At 40.0% G+C, this 22,614-nt stretch overlaps 1 protein-coding gene across 8 annotated transcripts in view; it reads right to left on the bottom strand.

Moving 5' to 3' along the window:
* The window catches only part of BTRC (beta-transducin repeat containing E3 ubiquitin protein ligase), a 189,278-nt gene that overhangs the window by 151,713 nt on the left and 14,951 nt on the right, over positions 1-22,614 (bottom strand). The window lies entirely within an intron of this gene.

The following is a 22,614-nucleotide window of genomic DNA, read 5'->3' as shown; positions in this document are numbered from 1 at the left end:
TGTATTATTAAAAATCATCTTATGCTAAATAAGGAGAATTCCTATATTTCTGAAGTATTCATTTACTTGGTAAGAATAAAACAGCAATTATCTCAGATTAGTTTTTACAAACTCAATCTCCTATACCTGTACTTAAAGACCTTTTAAATCATGCCACAAAGAAATTATGTGGTGATACTGGAATTTCATTTTATTAAAATCAAGTCAAAATCCCATTGCAATAAGCTCTAAGGGACTGTCCAAATTCTTTTATTGCCCTAGAATTTATTGCATTAAATATTATTCGAAATAAGCAGGCCACCAGCTGAGGCCTAGGAATCATGGGGTTACACAACAATTTTTGATGATGTGGGGTTGGCCTATACACAGACTTCAAATGATCACAATGCTCATCAGGAGGATTAGGCTTTCTGTTTTCTGCAAGAGGGAGGGAGAGGAGCAAAGTGGAGAAAGGGAATGGAAGGGGAAAGAGAGGGGGAGAAAAAAGTTTGGTTGCAACTGGAGGAGCAAACATGTTGAAGCAGTCTTCTATTTTGATGAAAGGCATTGCAATGCTTTTTTTCCCAGTAGTTGCTATGACTCAACAGAGGCCAGTGTCATGTTAATAATCCACATATTGAAGCAGGCTGGCTGCCTTACCAACAATCTGCTCTCATCCCTCACGTCACAGACAAAAAGAGCAGAAGAAGCCACAGAGGAAAATTCTGTGATTGTGGGGGTGGGGACGGGATGGGACACACAAATCCTCACACTGGAATTCTGGAATATCCCACTCTACAGACAAGCTCGCTCTAACAATGAAATCAAAAAGGAGAGCTACCTGGAACTTTCTTATCTGAGAGGGAAGCTCTCTTCATGGAACTGTTTGTTTCAAACAAACCTGATATCAAACAGTATTTCAACTACTACAAATCAAGTATCCCAGCTCCCTTGGGTACTCCTTTGTTTAACTTTTGTGTAGGAGTAGAGAAAAGAAAATTACTTCCTCATTAGGAAGAGAATAAATGTCTACATAAATAAAAAAAATCATATTACACCTGACTTCCTGGGTACCACAGACCAGGAGAGAAAAACTCTAGCAGTGTGTTTATTTCACTATTCGCAAATGGCTGGCTGACTGGCAGCTACAATATATGAAATAAATAACTATTTCAAAGATCAAGTGTCATGCTGCCTAGTAAGAAACAAAAATGAACATTATCTAGCCTTCCCATTCAGTTTATGGAATTTAGCAGAATAGGTTTATTGGCTATTTGATTTCTTGATATATTGTGAGGACATTTTCTGTGATGGTGTGGTTATTATTTAGGTTAGATAAGGAATTCTTCTCCTTTCTCTCAGGATATCAGTATTAAGAGTTAGATTTCACAAGGATTCAAAATGAATATTTTTGAAGCAAGTGAAATATGACAAGAAATTGTGAACTGGGGAGTGACGAGTATACCTAATTTTTTTTTTCCAAGGTAATAAAGTACCTGATCTTAAAATCTAATTTAGCACAAGCCAAGATGAAAACTAGCAAATCTCAAATGCACAACCTGATGATATTGTCCACTTTCAGACAACAATCTTAAAATAAATCAACACATCAGATTCCAATGCAAAATGTTTCTCCAGATTTATAAACTAGCCTTAAAAACACCTATTCCAGAGTTCCTGCTGTGGCACAACAAGATCAGCAGTGTCTTGGGAGCTCTGAGATGCAGGTTTGATCCCCAGCCTTGCACAGGGGCTTAGGGACTAGGTAACGCAGCAACTGCTCAGATCTGATCCCTAGCCCAGGGAACTCCATATGCCTTGGGGTGGCCAAAAAAGAAAAAAAGAAACAAAAAGCTTCAGTTCCAAGACAAATTAGGAGAAAGACTCAAATTTATGCCTTGCTACATCCCAGTGCGCTACATTATTTAGACACAACAGTACACAGGCACTTATGAAAGGCTTTCATTTTCTTTCTCTCTCTCTCTCTCTCTCTCTCTTTTTTTTTTTTTTTTTTTGCTTTTCAGGGCCACACTTGTGGCATTTGGAAGTGCCCAGGCTAGGGGTCTAATCAGAGCTACAACTGCCAGCCTACACCACAGCCACACCAGATCCAAGCCACGTCTGCAACCTACACCACAGCTCACGGCAACGCCACATCCTTAACCCACTGAACAAGGCCAGGGATGGAACCCAAAACCTCATGGTTCCTAGTTGGATTGTTTCCGCTCTGCCACAGTGGGAACTCCAGGCTTTCATTTTCAAACTCCTTTACAATATGTTAGCTAACTTGTTGAAGGAATCCTTGAAGTGTTTGTTGGGTATCTGAACCATTTACTAGCCTAAGTTGTCTGACCTAAAGCACATGAGTCACATATGACCCTACCACTACTAAATAACAGCATAAAGGGGATGAGTATTTTACAAATCTTTTAAAATAAACCAAAAAACTCTAGTTCCTTCCTCTCTTCCACCATCTTTTCCTGTTTGGTTGCTTTTGTTTTGTTTTGTTTTTCGCTTTTTAGGACCACACCTGAGGAAGTTCCCAGGCTAGAGGTTGAATTGTAGCTACAGCTGCTGTCCTTCACCACAGCCACAGCAACACCAGATCTGAGCCGCATCTGAGACCTACACCAGAGACCATGGCAACATCAGATCTTTTAACCCAACTGAGCAGGGTCTGGGATCAAATCCATGTCTTCATGGATACTAGTCAGCTTCACTTACACTGAGCCACAACAGGAACTCCTCCTGTTTTTTAAAAAAGAAGTTTCTTCCCTATGCTTATATGAAAGGACAGATTTTGGTTAGGCAAAAATCAAGCACTGTTTAAAAGGCCTTTATATGAAAATCAACTTAAATATTTAAGCAAATCAACATTAATATTTGGATTTTTACTAAAAACATTCAATGGATTACTTTAAAAAAATACTGTTCTTAGAATCAGTCAATATTCTCTCTCATAACTGACATATTCACACTACAGTTTTCAACTACAACACAAGAACATTAAATATAAAAACCTCTACTAAAGGGCAAAAAAGGGCAATAGCATTCATGCACTCCTGCCCAGGTAGTGCTCAACCATTTGCAATTAAATGTGGAAGAAATATAGGAATTTCGACACCACAGTTTTTAGATCAACCCCTCAGTTTTATGGATATTTACAGCATGTGTCCAGTCTTGCAGAACCCCATCTTCCTTCATCTCATTTGTAACATAAACTGCTCTTAAACCACTTTAATACATTGCTACTGAGATACTTCTTTTACACAGTACCTACCAAGCAGCAGATCAATACTCTAATACAGAGATGCCAATTCCATTACCACGAAAACCTGTACAAATAGCTAGATGCTGAACAAAGAGCACAGCTTCATCAGGTTTATTCCTAAAATGTCTCCACGCCACTGGGAAGAAATATTTTGCTATGGTGGGCAAGTAGAAGTTGGAAAAGAAATAATGGCATCTAAAATAATTAGGGAGCTTTGATTATGGCGCTTACGGAGAGTTTGAAAGATATAGCTAAAATAAATTTTACTGAAAGATGCTTAGCATTAATCATCAAACCCATCTATTCATTTGCTGTCACAATCCTGCGTTTGATGTTTTACCAACTGCCATGACATTAGGTGTTTATGTTGCAGTTCAATACTTAAGACTTAAATGATACCGAAAGAGGTTATGGAGAAGAATGAAAATAAAGCATTGGGTAAGAAATGAGGGAAAAAGGGGGGAGTTCCCGTCGTGGCGCAGTGGTTAACGAATCCAACTAGGAACCATGAGGTTTCGTGTTCGGTCCCTGCCCTTGCTCAGTGGGTTAAGGATCCAGCGTTGCCGTGAGCTGTGGTGTAGGTTGCAGACGCGGCTCGGATCCTACGTTGCTGTGGCTCTGGCATAGGCTGGTGGCTACAGCGCCGATTAGACCCCTAGCCTGGGAACCTCCATATGCCGCAGGAGCGGCCCAAGAAATGCCCCCCCCCGAAAAAAAGACCAAAAAAAAAAGAAAAAGAAATGAGGGGAAAAGGAAAGGAAAGAGGAGAAAATGAAAATATTCTACTGTTCTTTTAAAGCCATCTTCAATTAAAATTTTGTGACTTCAATTTCTTTCTAAATGTTCTACCCCTAAAAAAAAAAATTAAAAAAAAAGCAAACTAAATGTTCTACTGAAAAGATGTTTACTCAATTCTTTTCATATAGTTATTATATTTATCTTTCCTTCATATCATTAATATGATCTGAGGCATAAAACTGAGTTGAAATATAATTAGAAAGGACAGGGATCTGTCTATATGCAGTGGTACTAGTAACCTGTAGCACCAGAGGGATTTAACTTTTGTCTAAAACCAATTCCCTTTGCCATTTTTTACACTATTTACTTTCAGTGGACTAAGGTTGCAATACATCCTTCCTAGACCAGCTTTAATCATTTTCACAACTCTGGTTGCTATGACAACAGGATGCAGCTGATCTGTGCTGTTTTCCTTTTCTCCTTTGAGTTGCCATAACAACACAACCATTCTGCCTTTCTCTGATATGTGTCAACTTTCTTTAGGACTGTATTTTTAAGGACACTGGATTTCCCAATGAAAAAAATAACAGAATTTATATAAGAATTTTAATTAAATTACAAAATCCCAATTTTAAAATCTTTTGAGAGAAAAGTTATTTCATTAGGAACTTTTTTTTTTTTTTTTTTTTGCCTTTTTGCCTTTCCTAGGGCCGCTCCCTCAGCATAAGGAGGTTCCCAGGCCAGGGGTCTAATTGGAGCTGTAGCCGCCAGCCTAAGTCAGAGCCACAGTAACTGGGAATCCGAGCCACGTCTACAACCTACACCACAGCTCGGCAATGCCAGATCCTTAACCCACTGAGCGAGGCCAGGGATTGAACCCGAAATCTCATGGCTCCTAGTCGGATTCATTAACCACTGAGCCACAACGGGAACTCCCTCATTAGGAACTTTTATTATACAAAAACAAACATTAAAAAAAAAAAACCCTGATACTTTGTGGTTCAGTGGTAACAAATCCCACTAGTATCCATGAGGATCCCTGGCCTCGCTCACTCAGTGGGTTAAGGATCTAGCATTGCTGTGACCTATGGTGTAGGTCACAGACTTGGCTTGAATCCCGCATTGCTGTGGCTGGCAGCTGTAGCTCTGATTCAACTCCTAGCCTGGGAAAGGAACTTCCTTTCTTTTAGGTGCAGCCCTAAAAGAAAAAGAAAAAATAAAAAAAACTGAAACCTGAAATCTAAAGATGCCTACCATTAACAGTGACTTACACTATTATACAGACTTCCCCAAGCAAAAGATATCAATACCATCACACCATCATAATTATGAGCTGTGGCTAAGTGTCCATTAAAACCTGTCCAAAGTGTAACAATCAATAGGTCTATACTACATGTTTAACTGTGGCAGTCCAACATCATTGATAGGAATACTGGAGCTCAGAGTAGTTAGTGGGTTTTATACTAGGTAAACTCCATTTAAAAAACTTTACCTTTGGGTAGTTCCTGCTGTGGCGCAGTGGAAAGTAATCTGACTAGGAACCACAAGGTTGTGGGTTTGATCCCTGGCCTCGCTCAGTGCCGTGAGCTGTGGTGTAGGTTGCAGATGTGGACTGGATCTGGTGTGGCCGTGGCGCAGGCTGTGGCGCAGGCTGGCAGCCACAGCTCCGATTCGACCCCTAGCCTGGGAACCTCCACATGCCGTGGTTGTAGCCCTAAAAAAAAAAAAAAAGAGAGAGGAATAAAAAATCTTTACCTTTAATTCAGGGCTTTCCAGGATAGTAGAATCCTGAAGAAGTTCATACAGTTCAAATTCTTTTACAGTATAAATTGAGTATTTATAAAATAACATTCATAGAAAAGATCAAAGAAAAGCATTTATTGATCTAAATCAGCAATACAAATTTTTTTAAATATTCAGGCTACTGGATCACTATATCCATTATCAGGAGCATCATATTGGGACATAAAAGTGCATTAAAGGAGTTCCCATCGTGGCTCAGTGGTTAGCTAATCCAACTAAGAACCATGAGATTTTGGGTTCAATCCCTGGCCTCGCTCAGTGGGTTAAGGATCTGGCGTTGCCGTGAGCTGTGGTGTAGGTTGTAGATGTGGCTCGGATCCCACATTTCTGTGGCTCTGGTGTAGGCCGGCGGCTATAGCTCCAATCGGACCCCTAGCCTGGGAACCTCCATATGCTGTGGGAGCAGCCCAAGAAACGGCAAAAAGACAAAATAAATAAATAAATAAATAAATAAATAAATAAAATAAAAGTGCATTTAAAAAAAAAAAAAACAAAACTAAAAAAACCAGGGAGTTCCTATCATGGGTCAGAGGAAATGAATCTGACTAGTATCCATGGGGATGCAGGTTCAACCCCTGGCCCTGATCAGTGGGTCAAGGATCTGGCGTTGCTGTGGTGTAGGTTGCAGAAGCAGCTCTGATCCTGCACTACTATGGCTGTGGTGCAAGCTGGCAGCTGCAGCTCTGATTTGAACCCTTACCTGGGAATTTCCATATGTTTCAGGTACAGCCCTAAAAAGACTAAATTAATTAATTAAATAAGGCACAAATGAACCCATCTACAAAACAGAAACAGACTCACAGATATAGAGAACAGACTTGTGGTGGCCAAGGGAGAGGAGAGAGGGAGTGGGGTGGACTGGGAGTTTGGGGTTAGTAGATGCAAACTATTGCATTTAGAATGGATAAACAACAAGGTCCTACTGCATAGCACAGGGAATTATACTCAATTTCCCGGGATATACCATGATGGAAAAGAACATTTTATTTTATTTATTTATTTTAATTATTTTATTTTAATTTGTCCTCTTGCCTTTTCTAGGGTCGCTCCCACGGCACATGGAGGTTTCCAGGCTAGGGGTCTAATCGGAGCTGTAGCTGCCGGCCTACACCACAGCCACAGCAACGTGGGATCCAAGCCGAGTCTGCCACCTACACCACAGCTCACGGCAACACCGGATCCTTAACCCACTGAGCAAGGCCAGGGATCGAACCTGCAACCTCATGGTTCCTAGTCGGATTCGTTAACCACTGAGCCACAAAGGGAACTCTGGAAAAGAATATTTTGAAAGAATGTATATATATGTATAACTAAGGAGCTTCACTGTATAGCAGAAATTGGCACATTATAAATCAACTATACTTTAATTAAAAAGTCTTCCATAGTATAAATACCCATGAATACATATACATATTTACTGCTTACAAACAAAACGTGGAAATATTACTTTGCAAGGAGAAAATATGCAAATGTTCCTAATTTCCCCCTTAGTTCCCTACAGGCATTTAAGAGATTATTTATAATATTGTAAAATTTTTACAGGGATAAAACTAATTTCCACATATTAATGTAAAAGACACATTTTAATTTTAATCACAGCTGAAATAATTTAATAAATTTTGAAGATTACAATGAACTAAGATCATAGCACAATCATTTTCTTAAGTTTATTGTCTATAAAGTTTTTCCTTTTGGCTGTGCCAGTGGTATGTGGAAGTTCCTGGGCCAGGGAACGAACAAACCACAGCAGCGACCTAAGATGCCTCAGTGACAACACCACATTCTTAGCCCACTGCACCACAAGAGAACTCCTTAAATTCTTTTTTTTTTTTTCTTGGCTTTTTAGGGCCGCACCTTCAGCATATGGAAGTTCCCAGGTTAGGTAGTCGTATCAGAGCTGCAGCTTCCGGCCTATGCCATGGCCACAGCTGATCTGAGCCACATCTGTGACCTGCACCACAGCTTTCAGCAATGCCAGATCTTTAAACCACTGAGCAAGGCCAGGAATCGAACCTGCATCTTCATGGATACTAGTCAGGTTTGTTTCCACTGAGACACAACAAGAACTCCTTCAAATTTGATCTAATGTATTTTTTTAACAAAGCCATTTATCAAAAATCATATGGGACATCAAAACTGATAAGCAATATTGTTAGATTTACTCCCTACAAAGACTTCATTAGGTAGGATGTGTAGTTTATCATTTACCCCCATTTTACAAGATGATAAATAGTAAGAAAGTGTAGACAGGAAACAGAACCAAGGGCTAGGAAACTCCAGCACTTGTCTTAAGGGTCAAACGCTTACTAAATGATCTTGCACAACAGGGTGTTCCTTCATTACACACCAATGCCTCATAACATTTTTAAAAAAAGGAAGAAAACAACAACAACAACAACAACAAAAGCCATCTTCCCTAGCCATAGGTTTTCAAATTTTAGTATTTAATCCATGGTAGATGTCTTCTAGGTGGGTCCTAGAAAAACTCCTTATACAATACAATTTAAGCTAATCTCAGAGTTCCTGTTGTAGTTCAATGGAAACGAACCTGATTAGTATCCATGAGGATGTGGGTTTGATCCCTGGCCCCACTCAGTGGGTTAAGGATCCGGTGTTGTCATGTGGTGTAGGTCAAAGACGCGGCTCAGATCTGGTGTTGCTGTGGCTGTGGCTTAGGACAGCAGCTGTAGCTATGTTTTGACCCTCAGCCTGGGAACTTTCATATGCTACAGGTGTGGGCAGAAAAAAAAAAAAGCAAAAAAACCCCCTAATCTCCAAGAAACAAGAAAAAGTGGTGGCCTCTAGGGAAACTGAATGATAAGAAGATGAGTAAGAAATTTTTTGACATAAACCCATTTGTAATTTTTGGATTTTGTACTGTATTCCATGTTTTACATATTCAAAATAAACATTTTTAAAATAACCCTATATTTTTGGTTTCCGTTAATAATTAACTACCATATAGCAAGGCTTATTATAAAGTTATGTGAATTAGGCTATATGCTACTGATACAGGGATAAACAGCTAAATAGAACAATATACAGAATAATGAGTCCAAAAATAGACCAATGCATGCAAGGACATGACTTTGATGGAGGAAGCTCTGTAGACCAGTGGAGATTACATATTTTTCCAACAGATGAGGCTAGAGGACACTGGAAATCCATATGGAAAAAAAGTAAAATGAAATTCCTTCGTTACAAATGCAAACATCAATTCCAGAGAGACTAACATTCTAAATGTAAAAGGCAAAAACTATCAAGCGTCTAGTAGAAAATATAAGACTATTTTTTTTTTGTCTTTTTGCCTTTTCTAGGGCCACTCCCGCAGCATGTGGAGGTTCCCAGGCTAGGGGTCTAAACGGAACTGTAGCTGCCGGCCTACGCCAGAGCCACAGCAACGCGGGATCCGAGCCCAGTCTGAAATCTACACCACAGCTCACGGCAATGCTGGATCCTTAATCCACTGAGCAAGGCCAGGGATGAACCTGCAACCTCATGGTTCCTAGTCAGATTCGTTAACCCACTGTGCCACGACAGGAACTCCGAGACTATTTTCATAAACTTTGGGTAGAATAGGCTTTCTTAACAAGTCAGAGAAGCACTAATTAAACACACGACACACACACACACCCTTCAATTCATCTATTAATCACATGCAGTGGAAGAAACAAAAGCTCAACCACAAACAAAACAAAAACGGTCAATAGGGCATCAACGAGGCTTTGATTAGAGAAATGTAGGTTCTAATCCAGGCTGTCATCAACTGTAATCTTGAACAAGTCACATAACCTCTTTGGGTCTCAGTTGCTCATTTTTACAAGGAAGAAGCCATAATCTATGATCCAAACAAGGTCTTTTTTTGCCCAAAGTGTACTACTACTAATCTAAAATGATCGCAAACCACTATTTCTCAAATCAACTAACTAGGTAAACAGATTCCCAGTGTTGATACCTTAGGAGGATGAAGAAAAAGAGAAAATGATGTTTAAGAGCATAAATAACTGGACATTCTGACAGTGTTTAAGCTTGACCTTGACAGAAAAGAGTGTATTCCAAATGCTCTTGGATGTAAAGTACATATATGGGGGTAAACTGACCTTGCTGGGCATTTGCTTGGTCATACTATTTCTTTAATAAAACTGATAAAAGGAAAAGAGCCTGGAAATATCCGTAGTATAGCAATCAAAGTATTTAAGTGTATCTATCCATATATCCCTGACAGGTAAAATTCCATCATCATAGAGATAAATTGTGGCTACTTGCCTAGGTAGCTAGGGGAATGCAAAAATGAAGAACAGAACATTCCAGTAGGATTTTTTTTTTTTTTTTTTTTTTTTTGTCTTTTGCCATTTCTTGCGCCTCCCACTGCATATGGAGGTTCCCAGGCTAGGGGTCAAATCAGAGCAACAGCTGCCGGCCTACACCAGAGCCACAGCAACTCGGGATCCAAGCCGTGTCTGCGACCTACACCACAGCCCACGGCAACACCGGATCGTTAACCCACTGAGCAAAAGCCAGGAATCGAACCCACAACCTCATGGCTCCTAGTCAGATTCCTTAACCACTGAGCCACAACAGGAACTCCTCCAGTAGGATTTTTGATAATTACCAGCCAAGTCATTTCTGTACCATTTTTCCTGACACTACCAAGAACATACTCAACATTTCATCAGTTTCTCAAAGTGACATTTTATGATGAAGCTCAGACTTTAATAAGGTTATAACCTTATTAAAACAGTCACACAGCTAGTTATATTGAAATGATAGTTATCGGAGTTCCTGTTGTGGCTCAGTGGTTAACGAATCCGACTAGGAACCATGAGGTTGCAGGTTCGATCCCTGCCTTGCTCAGTGGGTTAACGATCCGGCGTCGCCGTGAGCTGTGGTGTGTAGGTCGCAGACGCGGCTCGGATCCCGCGTTGCTGTGGCTCTGGCGTAGGCCGGTGGCTACAGCTCCGATTCGACCCCTAGCCTGGGAACCTCCATATGCCGCGGGAGCGGCCCAAGAAATAGCAACAGCAACAACAACAACAAAGACAAAAAGACCAAAAAAAAAAAAAAAAAGAAAAGAAAAAGAAAAAAAGAAAGAAATGATAGTTATCGACAACAAAAGCTTTTAAATTAGAATACATGGGAGTTCCCCTCATGGCGCAGTGGAAACGAATCCCGACTGGGAACAATGAGGTTGCGGGTTCGATCCCCAGCTTTGCTTAGTGGGTTAAGGATCCGGCGTTGCTGTGGGCTGTGGTGTAGGTCGAAGACGCAGCTCAGATCTGGCGTTGCTGTGGTTCTGATTGGACCCCTAGCCTGGGAACCCCCATGTGCCGCAGATGCAGCCCTATAAAAAAGACAAAAGACAAAAAAAAATAATAATAATAAAATAAATTAGAATACATTATGTAACAACATTAAAGTAAGGCTAGATCAGGGTCTTATCCTAGGATCCATGGGTAGGATTCAAGGATCTCTGAACCTCCTGAAATCATATACAAAGGGTACAAAGGGTATATCCATGTGCACGTCTGGGGAGAATATTTCATGACATACAAAAGATTTTCAGTGAGGTCCACAAATAAAAAAGGTTATGAAGCTATGAGTTAGACGACTCCTATGGAGTCAAAGCTCACACAAATTCGGTGACATTTCAGTTAAAGCAAATAACTGACCCATTTATTAAGGACGGAGAACTTTGCCTCCTCCTGATTCATTGAATTTTCTCAATCCAAGTTCAATAAAAATCAGTTTCTCTTTAAAATAAAAAATTTTTAAACCTCTATGGTTTCAACTAAGCAATTAAAAATCCAGTTCAGGAGTTCCCACTGTGGCACAACAGAATCAGCAGTGTCTTGGGAGCGCTGGGACACACATACAGGTTCGATCACCAGCCCAGCACAGTGGGTTAAGGATCAGGCGTTGTGACAGCTGCCACTTAGGTTGCAACTGAGGCTTGGATCTGATCCCTGGCCTGGGAACTCCATACGCCAGGATGGCCAAAAAAAAAAAAAAATCCAGTTCAATAATGCCCTCCAATTTCAAAACTCAGATTTTAACTATTACATTCTATTTCTCAATAAGAGAATCTCTTCTTAGGGGGTGGGGGAATGGCTGGGGTTGTGGGATGGAAATCCTATAAAATTGGATTGTGATGATCATTGTACAACTATAAATGTAATAAATTCATTGAGTAATAAATAAATAAATAAAAAGAATCTCTTCTTTGATCTTTTCCACTCTTTCTAGCTTCTGAGTACTTTCCATATCAATTGAAAATATGATCTCAGCAACAACAACAACAACAAAAAAACAACAACAAAAAAGACAAAAGACAAAAAAAAAAAAAGAAAATATGATCTCATTCTTCTTACTGCTTTACATAATTAACTGGGACTGTCAGTCCAAATTCATCAATCCCTGAGTCTTTGAAAAAAGCTATTAGTCAAATCCTAGGCCAGCCAGTTTGGTGACTTTTTCCCACTCCTACCTCATAAGTATAACACACACAGAACCTACTAATAAGAACTATAATTTACCACCAACTACTCATAAGAAATTATAGCTCTGTTGACTGGCAAGTAATTTGCAAAAGCAGATCAGTTTAGCTGCATATAATAAATATCTACCTGCACGTACTAGCACTAATCAGGGCGTGAAATTAAACTTTTTATTCAGAAGGAAATAACTGCTTCAAGGCTGTGATTTAGTCTGGGAAGCAAATATTAAGGTCATCCTTTTCTTTCTGATGTTTATAGTATTTCTAACAATGGAAGCAAGGGAGGAGGGCCAACAGGCCAAATTCTATAAAAGCAAAAATATCTCTATGACATAACAAATGTGCCACTTGCTTTACTAATTGCACAGACTTCACAGAATCAAGTTGCTGAAATGAATGTATACAGGAATCACTTAAGTCCTAAAAGCCCCAGATGACTGCTATGGACAGCTAATTTGGTCAAAACTAAGGGATCAGTGTTTCATTAAGTGAAGTAAAGAAAAGTCCAACAAATATAAATGCCACAGTAAGTTCTAAAATAGCCTGTAGCTATTTTCATTACAACACAATTTTGGATTAGTCAGTTAATGAGACCCTAATTCAGTAATTTAGCTAATTCTCACAATTTTTCCAATATTTATCAAAGGCAACTAATAAGAAACTTTAACTCCACTATAGTATATCCACACTACTCTCAGGCCTACCAGAGACAGCAGACAGAAAAAGTCCAAATAATTCTGAGCAAAACATTGGCTTGAAAAGCCTACAGAAGTCACAGTGAGCCTCAAAATGTGATCCCAGAACCAGCAGTATCATATAGAAACTAGTCAAAATGTGAATTTTCAGGCTCCACCCTAGGCCTACAAAATGGAAAATATAAGCCCTCCAGGAACTTCTGATGTAGCTTTTACTACCATAAGCCTTTAAAAACTAAACCCAGAGTTCCTGTTCTGGCTCAGCAGAAACGAATCTGACTAGTATCCATGAGGACGCAGGTTCGATCCCTGGCCTCGCGCAGTGGGTTAAGGATCTGGCGTTGCCGTGAACTGTGGTGTAGGTTGCAGACACAGCCTGAATCTGGTGTTGCTGTGGCTGTGGTATAGGCCTGCAGCTGCAGCTCCAATTTGACTCCTGACCTGGGAACCTCCAAATGCCGTGGGTACGGCCCTAAAAGGACAAAAGAAATTAAAAAATTAAAATAAAAATTAAACCCAAGCAGCTTTAGCGTGTTTTCCACTAAATATGAAAAGTATAAAGCATATAATTTGCAAATTAAAATGCACAATGTCCTTCCAAAAATAGGAAACAGTCACCATTTAAAAGTCGAGAAGAGGAGTTCCCGTTGTGGCGCAGTGGTTAATGAATTCGACTAGGAACCATGAGGCTGTGGGTTTGGTCCCTGCCCTTGCTCAGTGGGTTAACGATCTGGCGTTGCCGTGAGCTGTGGTGTAGGTTGCAGACGCGGCTCAGATCCTGCGTTGCTGTGGCTCTGGCGTAGGCCGGTGGCTGCAGCTCCGATTCAACCCCTAGCCTGGGAACCTCCATATGCCGCGGGAGCGGCCCAAGAAATAGCAAAAAGACAAAATAAATAAATAAATAAATAAAAGTCGAGAAGAGGAGTTCCCATCGTGGCGCAGTGGTTATCGAATCTGACTAGGAACCATGAGGTTGCGGGTTCGATCCCTGGCCTTGCTCAGTGGATTAAGGATCCAGCATTGCCGTGAGCTGTGGTGTAGGTTTCAGACTGGGCTTGGATCCCACGTTGCTGTGGCTCTGACTTAGGCTGGCGGCTATAGCTCCGATTCGACCCCTAGCCTAGGAACCTCCATATGCCGCAGGAAGCAGCCCTAGATAAAAAAAGAAAAAACACTTAACAAATGCCAAAAACAAATGGGCTGGTTTTACTACTACTACAAAACAATCATCATCAGTGAACGCCAAAACTATTGGGAGAACCAATGTTAAGAAACAAGCTATTTAAGAGTTTCCAAGTTTCCCTCCACTGAGCACTTACAGATTCCGAATATACCTGCCACAATGGAGAAATCTGGTGAATACAACCTTAATAAAATGATCAAATTTAGCATCACAAAAATACGGAAGTTTCCGGGCCAGGGATCAAACCCACACCACCAGATCCTAAACCTGCTGCACCATAAGAGAACGCCACATGATGTACTTTCTGATATAATTCATTGAGAAACTACAACATATAATTCCTGTCAAAAAAAAAAAAATTGTTTTTTTTTTGACAGGACATGGAGGTTCCCAGGCTAGGAGTCGAATCGGAGCTATATCTGCTGGCCTACACAACAGCCACAGTAACGCTGGATCTGAGCCTCATCTGTGAGCTACGCCACAGCAACACCAGATCCTTAACCCACTGAGCAAGGCCAGGGATCGAACCCGTGTCCTCACGGATACTAGTCGGGTTCATTAACCAATAAGCCACGACGGGAGCTCCCTGCCAAAAATTTTTAACATGAATCTGATCATGGAGAACAATGAGACAAATCCAAATAAGAGACATTCTGTAAAACTAGCCCGGACTCTTCAAAAATGTCAATTTCAAGACCAAAACTAGGGTACTATTATAAACTAAAGGAGACGAAAGAGACATAACTATGTAATGTGACTGGACTGTGGATTTTAAAAAAGGAGGCTAATAAATCTCCTTGTGGTACAGGGGGTTAAGCATCTAGACTGTCACAGCTGTGGCTCAGGCTACAACCGTGGCATGGGTCTGGTCCCTGGCCCAGGAATTTCCACATGCCGTGGGTGCAGGGGGGAAAAAAAAGGAGGCTGTAAAGGGAACTACTGAGACAACTGGGGAAATGTGAACATGAACTATATACTTAATAAAATGTCATCACTTAAATTTCTTGAGTGGCCTCTCGCACTGTGGTTATGAATGACAATGCACATGCTCTTAAATACATGCTGAAGTAGAGGTGAAATATCATGATGCCTACAACTTTTAAATGATTTAGAAAGGTATGGCCAGGGAGAAAGAAAAATCAAATGTGGCAAAATGTTAACAACTGGCCAATACAGGTGAAGGGTATATGAGTGATCACTATGCTTTTCTCAATTTTTCTATCCATTTGAAAAAAGTCTGATACCACCCATTCCTCTTCAAAGCCATATTTTTCCAACTGTATGATCTTAAGGAAGTAACTTAACCTCCCTGTGCCTCGGTTTCCACATATGTAAAATCAGGGATAATAACAATACATAACCTAATAAGGTGAGAGGATCAAATGAGTTAATATATATTGAGGGCCTAGAATCCTGCATTATATATACTAAGCTGTAAGTATTTTCTACTATTATGGTTGTTGTTATTTTATTATTACTACTACTACTACCAAAACCCAAGGTCAGAGAGATAAAAGACACAGCTTAGATGCTCAAAGTCCTATATAACTTCCAAAATATTCTCACTACTTAACCTTCACTTCGTCCTCACAACAGCTCTTTGAAGAAGGAAGAGTATTATTACTGTCGCTTTCCAGATAAGGAAAATAAGACTCAAGGAAGTTAAGTAATTTGCCCCAAGTTTTCTGATTTCTAGAAAGTATTGTGAGAATGAGAACTAGGTCTTGTTTCCACTATAGTACAATATAAAATTTACATCCAAATCTAAACTGATTAGAAAGTATTTCAAAGAAAGCACACTAAGATAGGTAGAACTCCTTTTTTGTCAAAGACAAAGAAGTTATCACTAGCCCATTCAGCAAAACAGATGTCACTTTCCAGAGCTTTGATATTTTTCTTAAATACCCTTGAAAACAAGGATCAAAAAATATGAACTCTTATAAAAAGAGATTTATTGTATTTTTATAGCTTATTACATACCTTGTAACAATCATTTTGCTAAATGTGAATGTCAGTTTTATTTTCGGTCCCTTTTTCCTGGCTATTTACAAGCTTTGTAAGAATCATTCCTTAATTAAGTCTAAACATAGTTTTATATAAATGGATTCCTGGAAATAAAACGTTCAGACTTAAGAAATGATTGTTACAGAGACTGTAACAGGCCGTAAAAAAAGAATGCCACTTTAAACAAAGATTTCTCATTTTAATTAAAAAGATAATCATCAGAACATTTCTACACTTAACAGAACCATTTAAAGAAGCTTCTTTGGGGAAAAAAAATAAGTAGTATCTTATGCAGGCTTCCATGTATAATCTGTGATATATTTAAATCAAAGTCTCAGCTGATCCAATAACATGAATTCTTATATACTGTACCTACATCTTTTGTCTTTTTTTTTTTAGGGCCATAGCCGTGGCACATAGAAGTTCCCAGGCTAGGGATTGAATCGGAGCTGCAGCTGCCAACCTACACCACAACCATAGCAACACAGGATCTGAGCCTCATCTGTGACCTACACCACAGCTCACAGCAACAGCGGATCCTTAACCCACTGAGAGAGGCCAAGGGTCGAACCTGTGTCCTCATGGATACTAGTCCAGTTCATTACCACCGCGCCACCACGAAAACTCCTGTACCTACATTTTAATGATATACTGAAAGAGTTCCAAATGAGATAAACATCATTTCTAATTCTTTTTAACATGAATCCTTTCAAAAGATTATGAATATTTTTCCATAAGATATTGGTGAAACACATTTAAGAATACTCAAAGGGAGTTCCTGTTGTGGCTCAGGAGGTTAAGAACCCGACTAGCATCCATGAGGATTTGGGTTCAATCCCTGGCCTTGCTCAGTGGGTTAGGGACCGGCGTTACTGTGAGCTGCAGTGTAGGTCGTAAACAAGGCTGGGATCTGGTGTTGCTGTGGCTGTGGTGTAGGCAAGCAGCTGCAGCTCCGATTCAACCCCTAGCCTGGAAAGTTCCATTTGCTGCAGGTTTGGCCACAAAAAGGCAAAAAAAAAAAAAGAATACTTAAGAACCATGTCATCATGGCACAGAAGAAACAAATCCAACTAGGAACCATGAGGTTGTGGGTTCGATACCTGGCATCGCTCAACAGGTTAAGGATTTGGCATGGCTGTGAGCTATGGTGTAGGTCGCAGACATGGCTCACATCCCACATTGCTGTGGCTGTGGTATGGGCCAGCAGCTGCAGCTCCAATTAGACCCCAAGCCTGGGAACCTCCATATGCCGTAGGTACAACCCTAAAAAGACAAAAAAAGACAAAAACAAAAAAACTTTTTAATATGACCACATATACAGATTTCCTGTCGTGGCTCGGCAGTTAAAGAACCTGACTGGCATCCATGAGGACACAGGTTCAATCCCTGGCCTCGCTAAGTGGATTAAGGATCTGGTGTTGCCATGAGCTGTGGTGTAGGTCCCAGACGTGGCTCGGATCCTGTGTTGCTGTGGCCCTGTCATAGGCTGTCGGCTACAGCTCCGATTGGACCCCTAGCCTGGGAACCTCCATATGCCCAGGTGTGGACCTAAAAAAGAGAGAAAGACAAAAAAAAAAAAAAAAATATATATATATATATATATATATATATATATATATATGACCACATTAAACATCAAGGATCAAACATATTGATGCAGTCAGTATGTGTCAGCTAAAGAGACGATATTCAGAAGACTACCATATAATCAAAAACGACATGTACGGGCTTAAACTGAAAGGAATTTCTATTCTCAAACTCTGATAAAAGCTGAAGCAATCATTCTGATTTTCAAAATGTCTCACCTGGAAATGAATGGAGGGTGTAAAAAATCTTTAGAAGTATAATTTGATGGAGTTCCCGTCGTGGCACAGTGGTTAACGAATCCGACTAGGAACCATGGGGTTGAGGGTTCGATCCCTGCCCTTGCTCAGTGGGTTACCGATCCGGCGTTGCCGTGAGCTGTGGTGTAGGTCGCAGATGTGGCTCAGATCCCGCATTGCTGTGGCTCTGGCGTAGGCTGGTTGCTACAGCTCCGATTGGACCCCTAGCCTGGGAACCTCCATATGCCGCGGGAGCGGCCCAAGAAATGGCAAAAAAAAAAAGACAAAAAAAAAAAAAAAAAAAAAAAAAAAGAAGTATAATTTGATAAGCCAGGATTCTTTTTGATGAATTCACTTAGCTTTTAAATTGTCCACTAACCTAAATCACGTAAAATTTGTAAAGTTAGGCAAAATTCCAAGAGAGAATGACGTAGATCTTTTAAAGCACCATTTTAATTAATTGCAGTTTTAAAAACAGATGCATTGATGTCCTTCTACTTAAGCTGCCTTTTCTAAACCTCACTGAACACTAAACCTGAGTCACTACTTAACGGTCTATTTCTGCAGCAATATATTATGGGGAATTGCTTCCAAGTGGACTATATTTTCTCAGGGAAATAAGTTCTAATTGAGAGGCTATTTCCTAACTGAGAGCTTGGTATCGAAGAAAATACTGGCATGCCTAATGACATCAAAACAAAGATTCAGTAACTATAAACCTCTATGTTTATTAAACATAAAGAAATTACATTCCAGCTTTATAAAATAGGAGTAACATACCAGTGATCTGTAAATGTATGTTCAAAGTGCTAAAAAAAAAAAAAAAAAAAAAAAAAAGAAAAGTAACTCTTAAAAATAATAAAAAAAAAAAAAAGAATCTGACTAGGCACCATGAGGTTGCGGGTTCAATCCCTGCCCTTGCTCAGTGGGTTAAGGATCCGTCATTGCCATGAGCTGCAGCGTAGGCTGAAGACACAGCTCAGATCCCAAGTTGCTGTGGCTCTGGTGTAGGCCAGCGGCTACAGTTCTGATTAGACCCCTAGCCTGGGAACCTCCATATGCCACGGGAGCAGCCCTAGAAAAGGCAAAAAGACAAAAAAAAAAAAAAAAAAAAAAGTAACTCTCCCACATTTATTCATTAAACAAATGTCACCTCAGCTAATAACCAACTAAAATAAATACTAAACAATCAGCAATCATTTGTTTGTTTCTTATAATACAGACTTCTGCTTGGGATGATTTACAAAGACAGGAGAAGTAGAAGGGGACCAAAAAAATATATTACTCAAGGGAATGCCCTTCCTTTCCTCTATCTAAATTATTTCCCTGAATAAGCAAGTTATTCAAAATTATACCAAGAATAGATCAATAAATGTTGATAACGATGATTATGACCATAAGTGTTTCTTTTTTCGCTTTTTTTGTTTTTTCTTTTTTTCTTTTTTCTTTTTTTTTTTTTTTTTTTTGCTTTTTAGGGCCACACCTGTGGGCATATGGAAGTTCCCAGGCTAGGGGTTGAATTGGAATTATAGCTGCCAGCCAGCCACAGAGGATACAAGCCACACCTGCAATATACACCATAGCTCACAGCAACGCCGGATCGCAAAACCCACTAAGTGAGGCCAGGGATGGAACCTGAATCCTCATAGATACGAGTCTGATTCGTTTTCACTGTGCCACAACAGGAACTCCCTGCTTTGTTTTTTAAAAATCATAAGGTGGTCATATATTTTTCTTTTTCATTTGTCTATCTCTGGTTTAAAAGTCACAAGTGCTCTACATAAGAACAAAGGCCACCAGGAAAAAAAAAAAAAAAATACTCTTGAGCCACTGTCTCATACTCACTGTCATAGAGCTTACTTGAAACTTTGTAGCTAGGTTTCAAAGTACCCCTTACTTCACTGAAAAACCATGAACATTCATTAGCACAAACTCCTTTTAAAAATATTCAGGCATATTATTATAACACCATCCTTCTGATGATGACTAGCTTCTGTGTTTGACCTCAAGAGAAAAAACCATCAAGAAATGAGGCATGTATTAGGGAAATGTAAATTAAAACCACAGTAAGATACTTCTATACCTAACAATGTTTTTGTTTGTTTGTTTTTGTCTTTTTGCCATTTCTTGGGCCGCTCCTGCAGCATATTGAGGTTCCCAGGCTAGGGGTCGAATCGGAGCTGAAGCCGCTGGCCTACACCAGAGCCACAGCAATGTGGGATCCGAGCCGCGCGTCTGCAACCTACACCACAGCTCACGGCAACGCCGGATCGTTAACCCACTGAGCAAGGGCAGGGATGGAACCCGCAACCTCATGGTTCCTAGTCGGATTCGTTAACCACTGCGCCATGACAGGAACTCCCTTAACAATGTTTAAAATAAAAATACTAACACTTCCAAGTGCTGACAAGGACGCAGAACTAGAACTCTCATAGTTTGTGGCAATGCAAAATGGCACAGTCACTCTGGAAAGTACTTTGGCAGTTTCTTATAAAGTTAAATGAATACCACATGACCCAGCAATTCCCCACCTGGGGATTTACCCCAGAGAAATGAAAATTTATGTTCACACAAAACCTACACACAGTGTTTATATGTTGGGGATTTTATCTATAATCACCAAAACATGGAAACAATCCATATGCCCTTCAACAGGTGGATAACAAAATGCGGTGCAATCCATACAATGGAATACTACTAAACAATAAAAAAGAATCAACTACTGATACATGCAACAACTGGGAAGAATCAGCTAAAAAGCATCATGCTGAGTGAAAGAAGTTGGTACCAAAAGATTATATATCGTATGATTCCATTAAATGACATTCTCAAACAGATAAAATTAAAGTGTGGGAGAACAGACCACTGTTCCCTGACAGATAGATAGTACAAGGGAGTTTTTTGGGGAGGGGTGATGGAATTGTTCTGTATCCTGATGGTGGTGGTGGATACATGAATCTATGCGTACAAATTTACATGTGTAAAAATCCTGAGATGTACTCTTTAAAAAAGTCAATTTTACTAAATGTTAATTTAAAAAAGAACTAAAACCAAAATCTTGCACACAAGAGACATGAAAAAACATGTTTAAAAAGTACAATGGAATAAGAGTGGAAGGCCTATTCAATAAACCTTAGAGTCTGTGAATTATTTTGTGTTCAGAGTTTTGTTGCAAAAGTATCACCAGTACTATATCTTTATGGCCTAGAAAACCACTTCACATTTACCTCATTTAATTGTACCGAATTACACCTTCCTCTATTTTATTTTATTATTATTATTATTATTTTTTTGTCTTTTTTTTGCCTTTTCTAGGGCTGCTCCCGAGGCATATGGAGGTTCCCAGGCTAGGGGTCGAATTGGAGCTGCAGCCGCCAGTCTATACCACAGCCACAGCAATGTGGGATCTGAGCCACGTCTGCAACCTACACCACAGCTCACGGCAATGCCAGATCCTTAACCCGCTGAGAAAGGCCAGGGACCGAGCCCACAACCTCATGGTTCCTAGTCGGATTCATTAACCACTGAGCCACGACGGGAACTCCCACCTTCCTCTATTTTAAAGATGCTGTAGTTGATGGCACTTATAATCCAAGGGACAGAGCTAAAAAGACCTTTTCATACAGAATTTCCCACCACCCAGAGAGCCTATTGCTTTGTGCCTCTCACTTGAGGTTCAGCATGAGTACCCTGCTCTAAAGAACAACTCCCCAAGTTCTCCCATGGTGCAGCATGTTAAGGATCCAGCATTGTCACTGCAGTGGCTTGGGTCGCTACCAAGGTACAGGTTCAGTCCCTCGCCTGGGAATTTTCATGTGCCGCAGGCGCAGCCAAAAAAAAAAAATCAAATGACTCCAGTCTATGTTAATTGTACAAAAGACTAATCTTTCATCATAAATTTCCCTACCATTCAGATACGCCTGTTGCTTTAAGCAACACTTCAGAAATTCCTCAAAATTCTCCCCTCACCCCTTGACATTACCTCAAGACGTTACCTCAAGAGCACTATAAAACAACTGTTGAAGTAATCTGTTGTCATTTATTTTCACTTAGGCTAGAGGGTCACAGAATATTAACAATAAAAGTAATGCTAGAACTATCCACAACCTTTTTACAGCACCAAGAGGGACTACCAGTTTACTGTGACGTGACTTTAACATACCTAGAAGTGGCCACATTTGGGGATGCTGCTGTTGTTCCACAAGACATACCTCTTATAAATGGCACTATCTAATTTTTCTGCCCCTATAGTTAATCAAATTCTCCGGCTGCAAACAGCAGCCAAAAATACTTTCTAGAAACTAACTTATTACTAGTCAATTGAAATTCAAAGAAATTCCAAGCCTCTGCATAAGGTTTGTCTCATTCTGTCTTCACTTTTTTTCCAGCTCTAATGAGGTATAATTGAAATAACATTGTACAAGTGTTAAGTGTACAGCACAATAATTTAATACACTTATATACTACAAAATGATTATCACCTGCCTCCACTCCTGGTTCCAGTTAACTCAGCAGCTCCTGCTATGTTCCCCATGTACAAGGCTTCACCTTTTATGCTGGTGTTGTCACAGCATTACCCTATCTCCTCGGTGTTGGTAAATGGCCAGGATACAGCAGTCTAGACA

Source organism: Sus scrofa, chromosome 14, assembly GCF_000003025.6.
Source record: "Sus scrofa isolate TJ Tabasco breed Duroc chromosome 14, Sscrofa11.1, whole genome shotgun sequence".
Lineage (NCBI taxonomy): Eukaryota > Metazoa > Chordata > Mammalia > Artiodactyla > Suidae > Sus > Sus scrofa.
This window is presented reverse-complemented; position numbering and strand designations above follow the sequence as displayed.